Consider the following 6,011-nt stretch of genomic DNA (forward strand, 5'->3'; position numbering starts at 1 on the left):
ATCGATGCGGCAAACTTCATTGTTGTCTTATTTTAAGAAATTGCCACAGCCACCCCAACCTTCAGCAACCACCACCCTGATCAGTCAGCAGCCATCAACATCGAGGCAAGACCGTCCACCAGCAAAAAGATTACAACTCGCTGAAGGCTCAGATGATGGTTAGCATTTTTTAGCAATAAAGTATTTTTTAATTAAGGTATGTACATTGTTTTTTTAGACATAATGCTATTGCACTCTTAATAGACTACAGTATAGTGTAAACACAACTTTTATATGCACTGGGAAACCAAAAAATTTGTGTGACTCGCTTTATTGCGATATTCGCTTTATTGCAGTGGTCTGGAACTGAACCCGCAATATCTCCGAGGTATGCCTGTATATCACTGGCAGTTTTTACTAGAAGAGAATGTTAATTAACAAAAGGTCCACTCCTGTTTTTACATAATACTTCAGATAAATCAAAACAGGAGATATGGATGAACATACATTTTAACCACTTAAAAAGAAGAAGGGAAGCTGAGATTTGGCTGAATGTGGTAGCTGTTATAGTTTAACTGGGCAGGTCTACACATGACGCTACTGTGCAGTAGTTACTGTGCATGTATTTAGTACTTATATAATCAAATACTAAATAACTGCAATACCAGAGTTACTGTGCAGTAGCACCAGCAAACGCCTTTTTAGTGATGCTACTGCGCAGTTACCATCTCGTGTAGGTAGACATGTCCACTGTTATGTCTGCATGATCCTATGATGTTACAAGTTAGTTAAACTGTTCTACCTTTGACCCTGAATGAAACAGGTGAACATTGGAGCAGCTTGCTACACTTCTTTCCTTACCAAATTATGAGGAAGTAAAAGATGTACTGTAACAGCTCCTGTACAATTTGGTACCCATACTATGGTTATACTGTATCTGTCTATACCCAGGATCTAGGTGAGCTGAAAGAGAGAGGTTGGTACATACAACAATCTTTCTTAACACTCTTACAGCCAATATTAAACAGTACTAAACTTGTCCTTGGTGGTTAACTGTCATAATCATTTGGTGGTTTCAAAGGCTTTGCAAAATTTGATTTGTAGTTTCACACTATACATTTATAACTTTTCCACATACTTAGAAAGAAAAACTGCCAAATGTAAATTTACAGAACAGTGTCTTAGTCTGATCATATTCCAGTTTGCACTGAAGGGTGCAAACTTATTCCAATTTATCTCAGTGAAGTTAACAAGTAAATTACCACATTCACTAATATAGCACATGTACCTTTCTCCCCAAAATCAGTCCTTCAAAATTGGGTGGTTGTGTCTTAAAAGGGTGGGGAGGACCTGATTTTCTTTGCTGGAAGAGAGGAATGGAGGAGTAGAAGCATGGAGAAGCTGTGTTGCAAAAGGGCTGCTGCTCTTCTCTCAACCATGAAGTAGCAGGGTAAAGTTCAGTTCTACCCTTTCACAGCCATTACTGAATTGCTAGTAGCTTTTGGCTAAGCACCCAAAAACCACTGCCAAATTGTGAAAGGGTTAACACTGGACTCTGCCCCTGCTGCTTGCTGGCTAAGAAGCAGCAGCAGCAACTTTACATCACAATCTCTCTACAAAAGAGCCAGCATTAGGCCATACACTAGAAAAATCTCTCTTCCCCCACAATATTCTGCCTCCTAAAACAAGAGGAGTGAGGTATATGAGAAGATACAGTATTAAATAACAGTAGTGTAAATGAAATCAGTCAACATGGTTTTAGAGAAAATATGTCCTGTCAAACCTGATATCATTTTTTAAAATTGCTTACAAGTTTGGTTAACACAATGACTTGTGTAAAGCAAATGACTTAGTCCTGCATGACATTCCAATTTAAAAAATATTAGCAGTATACAAAAGTCAATCTAGTAGATATTTAATGGAATAAAGATTGGTTAACTGTTAGATCTAGCATCCTGAAGGGGAAATTTTGTGGGTAGTGCATGACTGATTCCAGGTCCAATGTGTTTAATATATTGGGAAGAAAATATAAAATCACTGTTGGTAAAATATTGCAGATAAAACAAATAATTGACAGAATAATAGGGATCATGGCAGATCACTTACACAGGCTGATCTGGATCATTTTGAACCTAATGTGAATACAAAGTCTCGGAATAAGGACTATAGATCACCCTTATAATATGGTAAACATAGCTTATAATATGGAAAATAGATATACATTTTAAAATTTAGTGTTTAATGGATACACATTTTACAATTCAGGATATACATTTTAGAATTAAGTATTGATGAACCTGGGGAGGAAAAACCAGCAGCATACCTACAGGCTGGGGAACTCCCTTCTCATCAGTGCAGAGGCAGAAAAGGATCTTCGAGTCATCAGTGATGCCATGATGAACATGGGCTGGCAGTGTGGGGATGCAGTCAGGGAAGGCCAACCGTACCTTGCTATGCATCCACAGATGCATCTCAGGCAGGTCCAAGGTGGTGATCCTCCCCCTGTATGCGGCACTGGTCAGGCCGCAGCTGGAGTACTGCGTCCAGGTCTGGGCACTGCACTTCAAGAGGGATGTCGACAACTTGGAGAGGGTCCAGAGGAGGGCCACTCGCATGATCGGGGGCAGCAGGGCAGGCCCTATGAGGAGAGGCTACGGGACCGGAACCTGTTCAGCCTCCACAAGAGAAGGCTCAGGGGGGATCTAGTGGCCTGTTACAAACTAGTCAGAGGGGACCTGCAGGCACTGGGAGGGTCCCTGTTCCCCTGAGCACTACCAGGAGTGACTAGAAATAATGGTCACAAGCTGGCAGAGGATAGATACGGACTAGACATCACGAGGCGCTACTTCACTGTCAGGGCAGCTAGGATCTGGAACCAACTTCCAAGAGAAGTGGTGCTGGGTCCTACCCTGGGGGTCTTTAAGAGGAAGACACCTTGCTGGGGTTGTTTGACCCCAGTACTCTTTCCTGCCATGGCAGGGGGGTCAGACTTGATGATCTGCTCAGGTCCCGTCTGACCCTACTAACTATGAAACTACGAAATTTAAAATCCGGTCTGCTGAAATCTGTGAGAGTCTTAACATTGAAATCAGCAGGTCATAGATTTAATTTAAATAGCAACAGCAGTTCTCAGTGCAATCAGGTGGTTAGATGCATACCTTCTATCATTTATGTCTTTTGGTAGCTGTTTTTCAGAAATTTAGTCTAAGCTCTTTATAGTACACAGTCAACATTTTGAAAACTACTGAAAGAGAGTCTGTTGAATCAAGAATTACTTTCCAAAAAAATTTTGGCAGAGATTAGAGATGACAATTAACAAGCAAGTTAGGTAGTTATTAGAAGCAGTAATTTTAAGAAAGATTATCATTTCAGTGGGTTAAATATTCATTTTCATATATTTGAAGCAAAGAAAATACCTTTAAAAAAAAAGGAAAATATTATGGTGTATTGATCTAAAATAACTGCATTATCTTAGAAGACCCTATTCATTTAATTTTATGTAGTAAAATATATGTAGATATGTCATGATAGCCAAGGTAAACTTGCCAATATAGTAATATTCATCACAAATTACCGACTGTGGAATATAAATTACCCTCTCATTAAATTAGGTAAATGAAGACTCCTGAAGCCACCTGAGGATATTTTCTTAAGGAACTGGATTAGATAAATGGTACTTTTCTTTCAAAAGGATTTTTTAAAAACTGTAATCTCAATACGTGTAATTGAATAATCTGCAAGAGTAATGTTTAACCTAAATTAACTCTTAAATTAACTCTTAAAATTTCCTGTTAAGTTCACTGAAATAAAGTTCCTATTAAAAGTTATCCATATGCTGAATAAATATTTTTAGTTTTTTATTCTATAAATATTATTCGGTTGTATTAATGAGACACTATATTTTCTTTCCTTCTGTCACCCTTCTGTCAAAATATTCTATATATATAGCCAAATCCTGAACATCTCGCTCAGGCATCCCACTAACATGTGAGTGCAGAATTTGATCTACAGAACAACACTGTTTTCTCTTTTTGTGTTGCAAAGAAACTATGTGTAATTGTTACCTGAAAAATGAACACTAAGTCTGAAAGCACACTGTTTTTTATTTGGTGATCAAGTCAAAATTATTCATTACACCCATCCAAAAGTGCAAAGGAATTGGTTAAATGTTTTTGATGGTGTTCCTTAACTCATGGGTTTTTTCCACTTAATTCAGTGGCTGAATTAAGTGGTGACTTGGAAAGCTGAGTGATCATTCATATCTAAAACAAAGGGTGTTTCTAAGCTCTATTCACAATCTTTGCAAGCAGTTGAGAAGCAGGACAATTTTGCTCATGATGGACTATGTGCTGCTATGGTTAGACTGGTACTGATAACTTGCACTAGCTAGTTTGAAGTTAGCTTGGATATGTCTATAATGGTAGACATGCTTTGTGATTATTGGGGACCCAGGTTTTCTGTTTCACACAGAAAAATGGAGAAAAACACAGTTTTCCCCATTTCATATAATCATAGAAGTAGGGTCAGAAGGGACCTTGTAGATCTTCAAGTCCGACCCCCTGCCTGGGCAGGAGAAAAAACTGGGCTCAAATGATCCCAGCTAGGTAGGCATCAAGCCTCCTCTTAAAGACCCCCAGGGTAGGAGCCAGCACCACTTCCCTTGGAAGTTGGTTCCAGATCCTAGCCACCCTAACTGTGAAGTAGTTCTTGCGGATGTCTAATCTAAACCTACTCTCCAACAACTTGTGGCCGTTATTCCTTGTTATGCCAGGGGGCGTTAGGGGAAACAAACTCTCTCCCAAACCCTTCTGGTCCCCCCTAGTGAGTTTATAGACGGTCACCAGGTCCCCCCTCAGCCTTCGCTTGTGCAGGCTGAACAGGTTCAGGTCCTGCAGTCTCTCATTGCAGGGTCTGCCCTGTTGTCCTTGGATCATGCGGATGGCCCTCCTCTGGACCCTCTCAATGTTGCCCACATCCCTCCTGAAGTGGGGCACACAAAACTGGACACAGTACTCCAGCTGTGGCTTGACCAGTGTTGGAGAGAGGGGGAGTATCACCTCCCTGGCTCTACTTGAGATGCACCTGGGAATGCACGACAAGGTCCGGTTAGCCCTGCCAACCATGACCTCGCATTGTCGGCCCATGTTCATCTCGGAGTCAATAATGACTCCAAGATCCCTTTCTGCCTCCGTGCTCTCAAGAAGGGAGTTTCCCATCTTATAAGTGTGCTGCAGGTTACTACTACCCAAGTGCAGCACTCTGTACTTGTCAGTATTGAAATGCATCCTGTTTTTATTAGCCCACTCCTGTAACCTATCCAGGTCTTGCTGAAATCTTTCCCTCCCTACTAGCGTGCTCACCTCACCCCAAATTTTGGTATCATCAGCAAATTTAAACAGGTTGCTTTTCACCCCATCGTCCAAATCGCTGATAAAGAAATTGAACGGCACGGGCCCAAGTGAAACATGGATTTCTTATTTTAACAGAGAAACCTGGAAATTTTGCACTTTTCCAAAGACCTCTCTGCAGGCTGGAAGTGTTCCAGTCTGCAAGGGGCTGGGGGTGGGGAGGGTGATCTGGCAGGGGGCACCATGTGCACATATGTTACATGGCTGCTAGGCAGCATGGAGAGCAGCTCCTGCAGGTAAGTCTGGTGGGGGGCAGGGAAATTGAGGCCCCCATTGGGAGCAACTGAGTTTGGGGCTGGGGATACTGCCCAGCCAGAAAGTGAAGGGGACGTGGGGCCTGGGGCTGGAATATGCTGCTGCAGGACCCCTGAGTGGGATGGGGCTGCAGATGGCTCATTGAGGGGGCAAGGGATGGGGCTGGCTCCTTGCCACTAAGTGCACTCCCATGAGGGTGGGAGGACCCATGCCCCCCAGATCTGTGCATGGGGTGGGGGCAGGCTATGGGGCCTTTGCAGGACTGGGTCACACCCATTGGGCTGTGGAAGCCCTGGGGTAAAGCAGCACAGTGGAGATCCTGAGCCTACACCCACCCCCTGCACAGATTTGCGGGGTGTGGGTCCCCCC

At 42.4% G+C, this 6,011-nt stretch overlaps 1 protein-coding gene across 2 annotated transcripts in view; it reads right to left on the reverse strand.

Moving 5' to 3' along the window:
- The window catches only part of EFCAB11 (EF-hand calcium binding domain 11), a 162,425-nt gene that overhangs the window by 16,492 nt on the left and 139,922 nt on the right, over nt 1-6,011 (reverse strand). The gene's annotated exons all lie outside the window — the stretch shown is intronic.

Source organism: Crocodylus siamensis, chromosome 2, assembly GCF_052110815.1.
Source record: "Crocodylus siamensis isolate JL-2025a chromosome 2, ASM5211081v1, whole genome shotgun sequence".
Taxonomy (NCBI): domain Eukaryota; kingdom Metazoa; phylum Chordata; order Crocodylia; family Crocodylidae; genus Crocodylus; species Crocodylus siamensis.